The sequence below is a fragment of the Abramis brama genome (genome assembly GCF_963993115.1).
Source record: "Abramis brama genome assembly, chromosome: 4".
Lineage (NCBI taxonomy): Eukaryota > Metazoa > Chordata > Actinopteri > Cypriniformes > Leuciscidae > Abramis > Abramis brama.
The window spans coordinates 11,760,699-11,778,272 of record NC_139966.1 but is presented as its reverse complement, the minus strand read 5'-3'; the positions used below and the strand labels follow the sequence as shown (position 1 = coordinate 11,778,272).

Sequence of the window (17,574 nt, the reverse complement as noted above, 5' to 3'; positions counted from 1 at the left end):
AGCGTCTGAGATACTGATAAAGGGACGGAGCTGAGCGATACGACGTAGATGAAAGAATGCCGATTTAGTGATAGAATTAATGTGAGAGTGGAAAGATAGAGAGGAGTCAAAAATTACACCAAGATTCATGTGCGTTCAAGTCATAAATACGATCTTTACGAGATGACTTGAACACACCATGACTATACTATGATAGTCGCAGGAATTAACAGTGTATCTGTATTCTATCATCCAAAAGAAAAGAAATCAATCCATGAATATGAACGGTGAACATGCGAAAAGAAAGAGAAGACTTTACTAGTTGGAAACCTTGACCTACAGGGATTTGATAGGCAAATCTGTTTAGTTTAGGTCTCTAGAAGTCTGGCAGTTGGACAACGTGGTGTGTTTTGAAGACGACCTGTCCAATACTGTATTTTGAACCAAATTAAAATCTCCCCCTATAACTGTGTGATGACTATCAAGATTCGAGAGTATAGAAAAAAACTGTTTGTAAAATTCCCAGGCACAATAACATAACGACCCTTTGGATCTGAGATCACTGATTCAGGTTCAAAAGCAATGTTCTTATGCAGAAGAATCGCTGCCCCTCTTGCCTTCACTACATTTTGTAGTGAAAACAGTGACCAACCCATGTACACTTAATGCGAGAAACATCTTAACAATATTATTCAAACCCTTTACATTCCAAGAGATAAAATTAATATTTGTATTTAATCTTGTTGTGCAACCAGCCATTTGTATCATGTATAACTATTGCAGTACCCTGATCCATGAAAAAAAAAAAGAGATAAATAAAGAAGAGGAAAAAAACAAAGCTGAGAAAAGACCAACACCAGTTAGCTGGCCCTTATACCCACCCCTGCTCTCCCTTTAAACCAACCACCAATAACTTGCATATTTCTCTGGATACCTTGTCTTCCTATTGAACCCTTATTTAAAACCACAAACCTTATTTTCCCCAACAGCACATTATAACCCCCAACCAAGAGAATATCAGAATTAGAATTAGTACTGCATATATAAAATTTTAAATTCCTTCAATGACAAAATGTATTTTGGTAACACTTTATAATAACATTCAGTTATAAGTCATTTACAATTGATTTGTTAATGATTAACTAATCATTTACAAAACATGACTATGCGTTTCATAAATTATGTTAAATTTTTTTGTATGTATGTAGCAATTAGAGGGTGCAGAAAGTGTTGTAAATGCTTTTTATACACGTACAGATCATTTGTAACAGGTCAGAAAGATCTACGAATGATGTGTAACACATTTACAAGTGATGAACAGTTTAAACTTTAGATTAGGGGATGCAGAAAGTGTTGTAAATGATTTATTCATGCGTTTACAAATCATCTATAACAGGTGTTGAACACTGTAGTGTGTAGTGCAGTGTAAGTGCTGACTGGTGAGGATATAGACATTTATAGTCTTTAAAAGACTAGTATTTATGTAGTGTGTAGTGTAGTGTGTAATGTAGTGTGTAATGCAGTGTAAGTGCTGACTGGTGAGGGTATAGACAGCTGTCTTCTGTAGTGTGTAGTGTAGTGTAGTGTGTAGTGTGTACTGCAGTGTAAGTGCTGACTGTTGAGGGTATAGACAGCTGTCTTCTGTAGTGTGTAGTGTAGTGTAGTGTAGTGTAGTGTAATGTGTAGTGTAGTGTAGTGTGTACTGCAGTGTAAGTGCTGACTGGTGAGGGTATATACATTTATAGTATTTAAAATACTAGTCTTTATGTATTGTGTAGTGTGTAGTGTAGTGTAGCGTGTAATGCAGTGTAAGTGCTGACTGGTGAGGGTATAGACAGCTGTCTTCTGTAGTGTGTAGTGTAGTGTAGTGTGTAGTGTGTACTGCAGTGTAAGTGCTGACTGGTGATGGTATAGACAGCTGTCTTCTGTAGTGTGTAGTGTAGTGTGTAGTGTAGTATGTAGTGTAGTGTGTACTGCAGTGTAAGTGCTGACTGGTGATGGTATAGACAGCTGTCTTCTGTAGTGTAGTGAGTAGTGTAGTATGTAGTGTAGTGTGTAGTATAGTGTAGTGAAGTGTGTAGTGTAGTGTAGTGTAGTATAGTGTGTAGTGTAGGTTAGTATGTAGTGTAGTGTGTACTGCAGTGTAAGTGCTGACTGGTGAGGGTATAGACAGCTGTCTTCTGTAGTGTAGTGTAGTGTAGTGTGTAGTGTAGTGTGTACTGCAGTGTAAGTGCTGACTGGTGAGGGTATAGACAGCTGTCTTCTGTAGTGTGTAGTGTGTACTGCAGTTTAAGTGCTGACTGGTGAGGGTATAGACAGCTGTCTTCTGTAGTGTGTAGTGTGTACTGCAGTGTAAGTGCTGACTGGTGAGAGTATAGACAGCTGTCTTCTATAGTGTGTAGTGTAGTGTGTACTGCAGTGTAAGTGCTGACTTGTGAGGGTATAGACAGCTGTCTTCTGTAGTGTGTAGTGTGTACTGCAGTGTAAGTGCTGACTGGTGAGGGTATAGACAGCTGTCTTCTGTAGTGTAGTGTGTAGTGTAGTGTGTACTGCAGTGTAAGTGCTGACTGGTGAGGGTATAGACAGCTGTCTTCTGTAGTGTAGTGTGTACTGCAGTGTAAGTGCTGACTGGTGAGGGTATAGACAGCTGTCTTCTGTAGTGTGTAGTGTAGTGTGTAGTGTGCAAAAAATGGCGTACGCCAAAAAAAATTCAGACTTATAAAACCATTTGTCACCAGAACCTGCGCAGAATTCACTTTATAAATCCCAGTCAGCAGAAGATTGTGTGCACATGGAGTTTACAACGCCTAGTTTTACTATGCATACCCTCATCTGCATATCATTTGCATATGATTATTCATCCACATGATAACGTTTAACGGTAGCCTATGTAACAACATTGGCTATCGAATCATTCGTCGTTGGTTTGAATTAACAAATTCAAATACTCTGTGTTGCTAACAACATTTCTTCCTGAATACAAAAGCTGGTGCACTTTGAACTCGTGAGTGCAAATCATGCTTCGGCTCCAGTTAGTCTGCAACAAATGGTCTTTAGAGACATTTTATTGCACCTTGGAGGATAACCAGTCAACACCTTTCGGTTAACTCTGCAAAGTTTTGCATTCCAAACCCCCTTCTCCTCTCTGGACCACAGAGAGATAACGAAACCTTCTCCTGCTACGTGACATCACACCCCCACACACACACAAACATCCTTTGTGTTTAACTTAGAGATATTCTTTTTTTTTATATACAATTCCATTATGCATGTTGATTAGTTTTGTGTTAGTCTATAGTGTGATTCCCTAGTGTGTAGTTTTGAATTCTAAGTGGGTATTTTAAGAATGATACACTATATTTGTACCCTAACTCCCACCAGACCATAAAATTTTATGGTCCTAACGGAATGTCAGCAGCAAGGAATCTCACTGAGATTCTGGCAGGAGAGCAGAATTAACGTGTTCATCCTAGATATTTTATATGTATAACCATTGAAGAAATATGCAAACCTGAATGTAATTTCTCTTTTCCACGATTGTTCTTCTCTGTGATATGTTTTTGTATTCTTGTAAACCTTAAAGGAATAATGTTTCAGAGGTGCACACTGTTGCGAATTCATAGGTATATGTCATGTGGTCTTTTTAAAAGTCCAATTTTCATTCCCACTTGTAAATGCACATCACATTTTAGGTTAGTCTTATTCCCAGTTTGTTAATCAAACTTTTAATACTTATCTTACAGAGTAAGAAGGTACTTCTAGGCCGTAGCTTTTAAACATACCAAATTTGGTCTTGAATTGAACCTCCATATACCCGTAGGAAAGATATGGATACCAAATTATGATAAAATGCATTTTACTGCAGTTATAATTGTTTAACGTAGAAATGGCATGATCCTAAGACTGCCATAAAACATGCAAATCAAACTCATAGTGAGACAAAGAACTTTTCTCCCGCCTGGAATTTCGCGTTCCAATTGGCTCAAGCCCAGGGAGGAGTGAAATTCCTGTGCCCTAGAAAAGCGGTTACACTCCGCGTTCCGTTCAGTTCTGTTCTGTATTTCCTTTCGTCTTGTTTTGTTCGAGCACTTTCACGAACCCGCCTCGTCAACGAGAAGACCTTATGGCTCCCTTTTGGGAGCGTTTTCAATTTATTTAAGTCTTTTCTTTATTTTCGTCTTCGGACTCCACGAAGCAAACGCAGCAGACAACTTCAACTCAAAGAGAAAGACTCTTTCGAAAACCCAGCTACCGCGCTCACCAGAAGACACGAGAGCGCGAGCCCTGCTTTCTTAAAGAAACACACGCACGCTGGTCTTAGGACACACGCATGAACTCTGCGTTCTTCAGCAACAAAGAGAACCATTTTGCAAGATAAGTTTATTGAACTTTTAATGTGATTTGATTCCTTGCTGTCTCTCAAAAGGTTACATTGCCTGTGATTTTGCCATGCAGAGATCATCTCGGTGATCTCTCTCATCCTGAACTTTAGTTTCACTTTCTCCCTTTCATCCTCTCCCTCTCTCATCTGTTATCCGTTTGGTCTTGTAATGTTTTCATCCGTATGTTTCTGTTGTAAATATGTATTTACTCTGTGTATACTCGTAGTTTCGATGTAGTATTAGTCTAATTATTAAATTCCATATGTCCTTGACTGACTCTGTTTTAATTGCCCATGTTACTTAGTCCCTGAAATGTTCGATCTTAGCTATATGCTTTATCTTGGTACGATTTAAGTAAGCTAATTTTACAAACATAGAAAGTTGTCTTTTCAAGGCCTGGAAAAGATACTCTTTCTCGTGTTTGTAAGAAGGATAATTTTCCTTGAGAATTAAGTTAATCTTACGTTCAATGTTTGCTGGACAAACAGATTGTTTGATAACTAAATTAATTCCATTAAAGTTATCCCATTACTTCGAGCTGAAATAAGACTATTTGATGTATTAATGACGAACCATAACCCGTTATGGTAATCATTCATATATCAATCTAGTTCAGCTGCGATAAATTAATTTAACTGTAACATACAAAATATTAATCATATTCATGATTAATTATTAAAATTCCCTATAGATCATTTGAGCTAATATTAATATTAATGTACAGCCCATTGTTGCTACACCTACAACAGGGGTTTTCAAAGTGGGGGCCGCGGCCCCCTGGGGGGCCGCCAGGGGGGCCGCAGCAAGTTGAAAAAAAAGTGAAAAAAAAGTAAAAAAACGTTAAAAAATAAATATTTGCTAATATGAGTATTGTTATCAAATAACATAATAATTTGTTGCATAGCCTATCTGAACATTATACTTTTAATGCTAATCTTTTAGAGATGAACTGATTAATCGGCTAGTGACAAGAATTGGCCGATTTTCACGTGATTTTCAGTCTGACATATGCCGATTCAAATGCACTCGGGCGCGCATGAATAACATCGCGCAACATCAGCATCACACATGCACACAGAACGAACATGTAGGAAATCTTGTGAATTACGGCCGTTTCAGATCGCGAGCGGCGCGTGAGCAGCGCGAGTTTTTTTCGGCGTGCATGTTCAGTGAGTGCATTCACACCGCGAGCAGGAGCAGCGCGTGAGCGTCAAGTAGGAGCGTCGCATGAGCAGCAGTGAAGCGGAGGGTTTCGGCGCCGAGTCTATTTTTGCTGCGCTGCTCACGCTCAATTAAAGTGAAAGCACACTTTTGATGGACAAAATAAATATGATTTCACACAAAAAGTAGCCTACCTAAAATGCACATAATTTGCATGTATAGTGTGTTTGAACAAGAACTGGATTAGGCTATGTCAGAAAAGAAAATGAAGACAAAAATATTTATAGAAAATGTATCCATTTAAACTTGTTTTTATTAATCAGTTTGGGTAAAAGTGGTCTTTTATTATATATATATATATATATATATATACAGTGAGGAAAATAAGTATTTGAACACCTGAGAAAATCAATGTTAATATTTGGCACAGTGGCCTTTGTTTGCAATTACAGAGGTCAAACATTTCCTGTAGTTTTTCACCAGGTTTGCACACACTGCAGGAAGGATTTTGGCCCACTCCTCCACACAGATCTTCTCTAGATCAGTCAGGTTTCTGGGCTGTCGCTGAGAAACACGGAGTTTGAGCTCCCTCCAAAGATTCTCTATTGGGTTTAGGTCTGGAGACTGGCTAGGCCACGCCAGAACCTTGATATGCTTCTTACAGAGCCATTCCTTGGTTATCCTGGCTGTGTGCTTTGGGTCATTGTCATGTTGGAAGACCCAGCCTCGACCCATCTTCAATGCTCTAACTGAGGGAAGGAGGTTGTTCCCCAAAATCTCGCAATACATGGCCCCGGTCATCCTCTCCTTAATACAGTGCAGTCGCCCTGTCCCATGTGCAGAAAAACACCCCCAAAGCATGATGCTACCACCCCCATGCTTCACAGTAGGGATGGTGTTCTTGGGATGGTACTCATCATTCTTCTTCCTCCAAACACGTTTAGTGGAATTATGACCAAAAAGTTCTATTTTGGTCTCATCTGACCACATGACTTTCTCCCATGACTCCTCTGGATCATCCAAATGGTCATTGGCAAACTTAAGACGGGCCTTGACATGTGCTGGTTTAAGCAGGGGAACCTTCCGTGCCATGCATGATTTCAAACCATGACGTCTTAGTGTATTACCAACAGTAACCTTGGAAATGGTGGTCCCAGCTCTTTTCAGGTCATTGACCAGCTCCTCCCGTGTAGTTCTGGGCTGATTTCTCACCTTTCTTAGGATCATTGAGACCCCACGAGGTGAGATCTTGCATGGAGCCCCAGTCCGAGGAAGATTGACAGTCATGTTTAGCTTCTTCCATTTTCTAATGATTGCTCCAACAGTGGACCTTTTTTCACCAAGCTGCTTGGCAATTTCCCCGTAGCCCTTTCCAGCCTTGTGGAGGTGTACAATTTTGTCTCTAGTGTCTTTGGACAGCTCTTTGGTCTTGGCCATGTTAGTAGTTGGATTCTTACTGATTGTATGGGGTGGACAGGTGTCTTTATGCAGCTAAAGACCTCAAACAGGTGCATCTAATTTAGGATAATAAATGGAGTGGAGGTGGACATTTTAAAGGCAGACTAACAGGTCTTTGAGGGTCAGAATTCTAGCTGATAGACAGGTGTTCAAATACTTATTTGCAGCTGTATCATACAAATAAATAGTTTAAAAAATCATATATTGTGATTTCTGGATTTTTTTTTTTAGATTATGTCTCTCACAGTGGACATGCACCTACGATGACAATTTCAGACCCCTCCATGATTTCCAAGTGGGAGAACTTGCAAAATAGCAGGGTGTTCAAATACTTATTTTCCTCACTGTATATATATATATATAAAATATTTGTGTGTGCTGTAAAGTGGTTAGAAAAAATGAAATCAGAATCGGCTAAAATCTGTATCGGCAGGTCAAACTCAATGAAAAATCGGAATCTGCCTTGAAAATTGTAATCGGTGCATCTCTATAATCTTTCTGATTGGCTGGTATCAAACACCATCACATAATCTGATGTTCACCTAGATGTTTTATTTATTTATTTCTACACGTGCCGTAGTATTGTCGATGGGTTCAATAACACATCCTAAGGGGGGCCTTGGCCAGAACCTAGTGGTATTTGGGGGGCCTTGGCATGGAAAAGTTTGGGAACCCCTGGCCTACAAGACATTAGGAAGATATGAGATATGGATGTGCCGTCACATTACATTGATAAAAATCATTTAGTAGCCTATCCTTGCCTTGTTTTTGAATAAATAAATAAAATAGTGTAAAATACTTTTCAGAGAAAGTTTTCTCAATCTTTTCCACAGGCCAAATAGTATTTTTAATTATTTTCTCAGACAATCTGCTGTTATCATGATAAGCAATTATCTCTGTAGTTAAAACATTAAAACACAGCATGCCAGAGGAAAAGTGTTCAAAAGCATTGCATCTACTACAAATATTTCCATTTATTGAATATAAAAAAAAATTTGTAACTTCTCAGTAATGATTTAATGTAGTATGAAGTGAAGTTTGAAGTGAGACGTTAAATGTAAAGTGTTTAACTCCATTTAACTCCATTAATGAGAATGGCATATTTCATCTAAATGTTAAATCATTCTTTTATTTATTTAAACTGTTATGGTGAACATGCCTTATATTTATGATTAGGACTCATAATGAAGATTTACGGTTTTCCTGTTTTCCTTCATCTGCCGTTAGATAAATGTATATGCGTCAGTTTCACTAAACGGCCCAACACAATATCTAATGAGTCATATCACAGTAAAATTTTCCAAGTTTTGATTTTAGATTGAGAGAAAACTCTGATTAATCACATGTCCACTGTAGTGGACGTCATGCATCAATTGCTATATTTCAGCTACAATTCATAATTATAATGTGAATATTGTTTTTGAAATTTAAAACTTAATCTGCAGTGGCTTTTTTTACTGTAAATAAATGTACTTGTATTATTAGAATGTAATTTTCATTGACATCGAAAAAACTTGTAATGCATTACTTTACTTGTTAGATCAAAAAGTAATCTGATTTCGTAATGCATGTTATTGTAATGCGTTTTTTTACTCATAACATCAAAAAGTAATCTGATTACGTAATGCATGTTACTTGTAATGCGTTTCTTTACTCATAACATCAAAAAGTAATCTGATTACGTAATGCATGTTACTTGTAATGTGTTTCCTTACTCATAACATCAAAAAGTAATCTGATTATGTAATATGCGTTATTGTAATGCGTTTCTTTACTCATAACATCACAAAGTAATCTGATTACGTAATGCATGTTACTTGTAATGCGTTTCTTTACTCGTTACATCAAAAAGTAATCTGATTAGGTAATGCATATTACTTGTAGTTAATTACTTGTTAGATCAAAAAGTAATCTGATTAGGTAATGCATGTTACTTGTAATGCATTACCCCCAACACTGATCATTTCAGATGAGATTGAAAAAAACGTATCGCTAGGTTTTCTCAGAGGAGGGCTATGATAGAAATGTGCATGTCCATTGTGGTGAGATCTGGTACTACTCTCACTTTCCTGAATAACCCCTGGTATCTCTGTGTCTAGGTGGTCTTTTGCTGTCAGGTCAGAATAGATGTAATTCCCTCATTAGCTTGTTATAATTTATACCAGTAAATCTAGGTGTAGTCCCTACACTCCCAGGAAACAATAATAATCAACATTTACTAGACATATGAATAAAATTCATGCTTACCATCCAGCAGAATCGCTCTTGGAATCCTTGTTTTCTTTGTTTATAACAGGATTATTAAATTGCTCTGACTTGCTTTTTAGAACTGTTTGTAATAGCTGAAGTAAAAACTGAACAGTGATTGTCTTTAGAAATAAAAATTTATTTATACAAAAGATTAAAACACTGGTTACAGAAAAATTAAAACTCGTAGCAAATCAAAAGAAAATGTTACAGGTTATAAAACTTCAGCTTATTCAAGCTCAACAGGGCAGTCCTGTATGAGTGAATATTACAAAGGCTAATTACCTTGAAGCAGTTCAAGCAATTGGAGTAAATACGAACTTGTTCTCATCCGAGGTTTTTCAAGTTACAAAAATACAGCAGAGCAAATTAAACCAAAAGAAATTCAGCTAGGATTAAACTAGAAGAGATTTGATTTCTCTCTAGGGATGCAATCGACATCAAAATCAAAAATGCAGCAACTAACAGTCAAAAATGCAGTCATATTTATACGGAACTGGGTTACATTGTTCTAATGCAGTTTCTTGGGTTTTTTCCAAAGGAACTAAGTCTCATGACTGAGCCTTGCAACATCAACCGTCTCTTGCTTCAGATGGGGTTTTCGCTGATATCTCTGTTTCCCATATATGGGCATTCTTGCGTCCTTTCCGTCCTCTGCGCTTTGGACTTCTATGTATGTGTGTGCGTGCATATGTATCTGGAAGTGTATTTGTAGGTTCGCAATACCTATTAAAATTCACAAATCCTGCCACACCATCTTGAACATAATCAGAATTATCAGCTAATAAGGGTAAATCTCCATACTCTGGTGCACTGGAGGGAGCATCTGAGTGGTTTCCACAGTTGTACCTTGACAGACTGTAGAAAATTCTGATGGAATCATGTCCTCATGTTCTGATATCAAAGATACGCGAAGTGCAACTTGTATGAAGTTGTATGAAGCCTTTGCAATATTTTGCATTTATATTTTTTGTATACAGTATATTTTATAGTTTTCACATGATTTGATATAATTGTATTGATTAGTTTGTTAAATTCACATACTTTATCTGTTTGATTATTGTCTTATATTTAATATAGTATATCTTAAGTTTAAACCATAACCGCATGCTGTCCACTCAAGTGGACATCTGAAGATCTCTTTGAAAAATTTGTAAAAAAATAAAATAAAAATCAATTCTTGTTTTTCATGCCCTAAGAGCAATAAAAACACATAGGAAAAAAATCCTGACTGAGGTTATCATAATTCATGCATGAAAGGGTTAAACTCCAGCTCACCATCGGTGTCGCCAAACTGCTCCGTCTCCAAAACGTTCGTATGGGTCAGAGTTTGTGTGCAGGTGCGCAAATTTTCCTGTCAAGTTTGTTTTTATAAATCACAACTTATGCATCGGAAGTGGCGTACGCCTCTTTCAGGGCCTGTTTTGTACGACGCAACAATTATAAATGAGGCCCCAGGTGATTTCCCCTTCTTTGCTGTTTTTAATGTTTAATGCTGCGCACAGCTCCTCAAGTGTTATAGGCTGACTCTGACTCATTTGTTCAGATTCACTTCGTGTTAATTGTGGTAGATCAATGTTATGTATAAATGTAAGACACTCAACTATATCTATACTATCCTTCGGTTAATATAAATCTTTAAAATGTTATGTAAAAGTGTTGTTTATTTCTCTAGGATTTGTTACTAAGCCTTTTGTAGGTGAATAAATATTATCAATAATAGCCCTAGCTTCACTTTGTCTGAGATGTAAAGCCAATAACTTACTGGGTCTTGGCCCATAAAAATTCTTCCGGACTCTATGCATAATGAATTCAGCCTTTCTTCAAAGCAAATCATTTAGTTTAGACTAATATTAGACTAGTATTAGAAAGAGTTCTTTAATACATTTTCAACAGATCTTAATAATTTTCTCTTCAACTTGATGTCTTTGGAGAGGCAAATGTGTTGTAATTCCTCAATTTGTAACTTTCATACTTTGTTTAAATTTGATGAAAAAGAGAAATATCTAATAATGCCTTTTGTGGCCATACATACCATCATGTGATTATCCACGCTATTAAGGTTTATGTTCAAAAAGTCTTTCAACTTATTTTTGAAATCTGTTAAAAACCCAGAATCCTGTAGAAGAGATATATTAAATTGCCATCTTGGAGATCTATCATGTGAGCAGTAAATAAACTTGGTCAGCAGCGGGTTGTGGTCAGATATTACAGCAGGAAGGATTGTGATGCTCTCAAAACACATCCTGAATTCACGAGATCATACTTTATTCATTACAGCGAGATGGTCTTTCTGCTGGGCCTTAGGCCTGTCGCACCTCCAACAGTGCCTTTGGTGGACTATGCATGGCAGAGGCGTCCTCTTCCCTGAGGCAGGCCTTAACCTGTCCGCATACCGCACGGTTTTGCTGTAGGGTCTTCAGCTGGGGACCACCGCTCATTGACATTTCACCCCTTAACCCAGAACGTCTCATGATGGCGGGGCAGTGAACAGGGACGTCTCCCTGACACCCCCTGCAGCAAAACCTAATTAGATGTTACACCCCAAGCCTTGTCTCATCGTTTCAGCCAGAGCCAGTGGCTTGCTTTCTCAGCTTCCTCAGAGAGCTCTTTGGTGGATCTGCTCAGTGTGGCTCCCCGTAGTCCCAGGTCCTTGAGCAGACGTGATGTTGATCAGCCCACAAAGCCTCTGGCTCCCACCTCCACCAGGTACAGCCTCACACTCCATCCACTTTCCCTGCACTTCGCAACCAGATCTGCATACTTCGCCTTCTTTCTCTCATAAGCAGCTTCCAGTCCCTCCTCCCATGGCACTGTCAGCTCGATCAGTATTACTATCTTCACAGCTGCAGACCACAGCAACACGTCTGGTCTTAAGGTGGTGATGCATATCTCCTGTGGGAACTGGAGCTGCCTTCCCAAGTCTACTTCCATCTTCCACACCAGCCCTGGTGTTAATAGCTTGGTGGGTTGACTCTTGCTGGTATGCATTGCGTGTTCCCCCTGCCTAATGAAGTGGATCCTGCACCGGCTCTCTGATGGACTCTGGTTGTTTGCCTCCTGTCGACTTTTCTCCAGCACCTCTGCCAGCTTCCTGAGCACTTGGTTGTGCCGCCATCTGAGCCGACCCTGTGTCAGTGCTGTTTTACAGCCCGACAGAATATGCTGGAGTGAGGCATTGATGGTCCCACAGAGGTCACAGGATTGCTCTGTTCCAAGCCATTGGTGGAGGTTTTTAGGGCTCGGGAGGGTGTTGTACGTTGCCCTAATGAGGAAACTGAGCCGAGCCTGTGGCAGTTTCCAGAACTCTGCCCAGCTGATTGCTCGGCTCGCAACACCCTCCCAAGTTGTCCACCGCCCCTGCTGCCCCTGTACCACAGACCTCACTCTGATCTCCTCCTGCTCAATCCTGGTGACCTCTGCAACAACAAGGTCCTTCCTCTCCTTCCTACTTGCCTTGGACCATGGGATGGGTGGCTTGCTCCATCCAAGGCCTGCCCACCCTGTCTGGACCATGCCCACGACTTGTTGATGTTGCAGTCTTACCATCACCTTCTGCACCTCCTCCTTGGGCCTCCACTTCCTTCCAGTCTCAACTCTGGCATTTGCATCAGCCACTGTCCTGTCGGAGGAGTCCCTTAATTTCATCACCAGCCTTGCTTTCTCCTGCCTATAGCCCAGGGTGATGGATTCCAGGTGTAGCTGGAGTGAGTTCAATCCATACAGGCCAGCAGCTGAAAAGCACCGTGGTAGGCCAAGCCATTTACGGATGAAGGAGTTGGCTTTTGCCTCCATCCGGCTTACGGCTGATGAGGTGACTTCGCACAGCTTCAGAGGCCACATCACCCTTGGGTACAGGGTGAAGTGATAACACCACACCTTGTACTTTCCAAGTAGCTGGCTTGCGTCAATCTTGGATAGGCCTTCTGACAGCTGCAGAAGGATGATTTTCCCCATATCCTTGTCTGAGAGACCTGAGAGATGTTTAATGCCTCGAAGAGAAGACAGTGTAATCTCCAACCAATGGATTCTGAACACGCCATACATCTATGAGATTAAGGGTTTGCATAAAGGATTGAACATTTACTGATGTTATCTCTTGTGATTTGGAAAATATAGTAGAGGATTTACCAAGAATCAAGTGCATTCATGTCTCCTCCAATAATAAGTGCAGACTCATTTAAGAGCAGCAACTGATTAGTTAACCACTGAAAAGAAACTGCATCAAAAACTGCTGGGGTAAAGACAGAAACAAAAGCTATTTTCTTGCCCTGGATGCTTGTGCAGAAATAGCTCAACCTGCCAGATTTATCATTGCTACATTTCTCAATAATAAGAGGAAGGTTTCGTTTAATGAGTATAAGAGACCCTTTGGTTTTTGTTTCATCACTGGACGCAGCAATGACTTTATATTTTTTGATGTAGTGTCTAACAAATGATCTGTAGTGTTTATAATATTGACTATTCAATATTAGTCATGGTCTTACATATAGATCTTACACATTAGACGTGTCATTAGTAATTAGTCATTAGATCTTACACATAGTCTGTTGTATGATCTGAGAGCATTGTGTGATTTTGAGCAGATAAAATGGTTTTGAGGCGATTGTGTGATTTTGCCGGGAGAGTCAGAGGTTCTCTGAATGTGGCTTGAAAATGTGGTTTTGTGTTTAAGGTTTTGAGAAAGTGAGTGATGGTTTCAAGAAATGTGTTTTATCAATTCAGAAAAACTGTAACTAGTAATAGTAGTAAAGAAGAGATGATGGGTTCACGCATCTGTCAATCATCCCCGCTGGCTGTTTGAGGAATGAACCCAGCGCTGTGATTGGTTGATCTCTTCTTCTTTTGCTGTGGATGGTTTGAGGACTGCGCGTGAACAGAGGCGTCACCAGGTGTTTGCGTAGTTTAAAGTGATCGTACTTTGAGGTCAGAATGCGACAGGCTGGCAGGCCTGTATTCGTGTGGCTCACATGATTGAATAATCCTGACATATAATTCATACGCTAATCAATCCAATTTGATGGAATTTCTCTATTCATTGAAAACTAGAGTGTATAAATCACATTAAAAGTGTAAAAACACACATTTAGGCACAAACTAACAGCAACACAACTTTCAGACGCAACGAGAAATCGTAATTGAAACTAAATGATGATTAATCGCCTACAGCCCTGAACTGATGTGTGTGTGTGTGTGTGTGTGTGTGTGTGTGTGTGTGTGTGTGTGTGTGTGTGTGAATCATTAACCTCATATAAAGACAAACCTGTGTGTGTGTGTGTGTGTGTGTGTGTGTGTGAGAGAGAGAGAGAGATAAAGTGTGTGTGTATGAGAGAGAGAGTGTGTGTATGTGTGTGTGAGTGAGAGAGATAGTGTGTGTGTGTGTGTGTGTGTGTGTGTGTGTGTGTGTGAGAGAGAGAGAGTGAGAATGTGTGTGCGCATGAACATGAGTTTGTGTGTTTATGAATGTGTGCTTGAGTTTGTGTGTGTGTGTGTGTGTGTGTGAGTGTGTTTACTGATTAACTGTCACTGTGTGTTTTGTAGTGTGGATCATGGAGGAGAAATCTGGATTACAGCAGGACTACACAAATGTACGTCTACACACACACACACACACACACACACACACATACACACACTTACAAACACACACGCACACTCAACACACACACTCACACATTCACTCACACTCTCGTACACACTCACACACACACACACACGCAGACACACACACACACACACACATTCTCTCTGACACACACTTTCTCTCACACTCACTCAGTCACACACACACACTCACTCAGTCACACACACACACACACACACACACACACACACACACACACTCTCTCTCTCTCTCTCACACACACACACACACAAACTTACAAACACACACGTACACTCACAGACACGCATGCACACAAATTCTCTCCCACACACTCTCTTTCTCTCTCTCACACACACACTTTTTTCAAAACTCTACACACAATTCTCAAAACTGCACACACAAAATGCAAAATGCCTCACATCTCCTTCAAAATGCAACACTGCATTCAAAATGCCATAAACACAAGTCAGAATGAAGCATTTGCATCAAATGGCAAACACTTCTTTCATAATAATACATTTTTGGATATACCATGTAAACACTGTTGTTCTAAATCTAAAGCTCTTTGGTCTTTCATAGGTTTACATCTACATTTCAATACAATGTTCTACAGTGAAAGTAATCTGATGTAGCGACAATGCCTCTATTTTAGGGAATTTGTTAGCTCAAGTGAGAGGTGATATTCATGAGATATGAATATGTATATGCCGTTTACACAAATTAAATTATTCCAAATAGGGAATAGGTCAAACCTCACCTTATATCAAAAATTAACACGATTACTCGTAGCAACTACTGATATAGATAGATAGAATTATATTTTAATTAGGGGAAATTTAGATAGAAGGTAATGTTCATTTATCATGCAAACTATCTGTCCTGCAGATAGCATGTACAATTTCTGAACAGAAACCTATTGGTCTTTAACACCGACAAATAACCCCCCCCCTGTTGGCCACCAGGAGCGATATTTGTGTGTTTTAGACAATTTAGATATTTTAATAGTAAAATCAAAGTAGAGCTGTAACTTAAATCGCACTTTCAGGGACTTCAGTAATGGAACAAGATGAGACAGACTTAATTCAAAAGATTATGGAATTTAATATAAAACAAGCTAAAGATTACATGTACTAATCAAAACACGCAGGAGTAAATATGCATAACAAACAAACAAACAATATGACACGATCGTAATAAGAAATAAAAACAAGGTTATGAGAGAGAGAGAGAGAGAGTGAGAGAGTGAGTTAGAGTAATTTAAGTGTGTGTGTAGAATGGTGAGAGCGTGTAGGAGAATGTGTGTGAGAGAGAGCACGTGTGGGAGAGGGCGTGCGTGGGTGTGTGAGAGTGTAAGTGTGTGTGTGTAAAAGAGTGAGAAAGAGAGTCGGAGAAAGAAAGAAAGGCAAAACAGTTTAACACGTTCCTTCACAACAAGACCCCAAAGCTTCTAGTAATTCTTAGACAAACTTAGAACAGCATTTCTTTGGATTGCGAATTTAGAAATATACTTTACGTATTTTGCCAATGGCCCTCGTGTGTGCGTCTGTGTGGACAAAGGAGCCTGGAAACACGTGGTCAGCTGCGGAGTTGTTGCGATGGTAACTCAGGGCGTGCGCAAACTTAACCAAAGATGATTTTAGTCTTAAGTTGGTTTCGTTGAGTTTTAAGGAAATTATCAAACTGAGGTAGAGTATCAAGAAAAGAAAGACTTAGAATAAAACGAAATAAAAAGCAAACGAAGGTTTCTTGGAGGAAGGAGGCGGGTCTCTCTCTCTCTGGCGAACTGCAAAGAGGAGAGAGCTGGCGCCGTGTTTTGAAGGAGCCACAGCCACGCCTTTCTCCTGTTTCTGAGCCAATCATTTGGGAGATGGGTGTGGCGCCAAACTTTCTTTGTTCACTCAGTACAACCCTCTGGATAGAGAGGCAGTGGAGATTTAAATCTGTTATAACTGATATAAATGACAGAATGCATAATTTTATACCTTGAGTTAAGAATTCAACACCGTCGGTTTCTCTCGAGCACGACGATACCACGGATCGTGATTATAGCAGTTAATAAGGAATCTATTGTTCAAAACAGATCATCTGACCTTTGACCTATTTAGGCCTAAACTACAGTAAAGCAGTGATTGGTTAGTGATCAGTTAAGCAATTCGTGTTTGCACATATGAGGAGTGTGTGTGTGACCTGGTGAAAAAGTGTAGCATTTTGATTGGTTGTATTTGGAAAAGGAAAGCAAGTCACTTCCTGTTAGATTTTTGTGTTTTAGGTAGAGAATTGTGTGTAGTGTTTTGAAAAAAGTGTTTAATGCAATTGAAAACTGAGTAAAAAACTGAGAAATAGCTTATGTTTTTGGAGATTTGGTATGTAGTTTTGCACTTTGAGAGAGAGGTTTCAAAAATCGTGTGGCATGAAAAGATTTTGTGTGTAAGCAGTTGGTAAAAACTGTAACACACACAAACACACACTGTAATGATGTCGCAGACGCTGAGGGATCCATCTGCAGCTTTTTATTAGAGTGGTCAACAGGCAGGGTAAATCAACAGCAAACAGATCAACGGAGAGAACACAGAGCAGAACGAGGTCACAGGCAGAAGTCAGGGCAGGCAGCAAAAGGCAAAGTCCAATAAGCAATCCGGGTCAGGGCAGGCAGAGAACGATCAGAGGTCGGGGTACACAGTCCTAGGTCAGTAATCAGATCAGCAAACACAGAGATAAACGCTTGGAATTGAAAGCCGGGGC

At 39.5% G+C, this 17,574-nt stretch overlaps 1 long non-coding RNA gene across 1 annotated transcript in view; it reads right to left on the bottom strand.

Annotated features, from left to right (window-relative positions):
- The window catches only part of LOC311081715, a 40,122-nt gene extending 29,641 nt beyond the window's left edge, over positions 1-10,481 (bottom strand). Inside the window, exon 1 of the long non-coding RNA XR_014605987.1 lies at positions 9,228-10,481. This is a non-coding gene — a long non-coding RNA (uncharacterized lncRNA). The remainder of the gene's footprint in view (positions 1-9,227) is intronic.
- Positions 10,482-17,574: the final 7,093 nt, after the last annotated feature.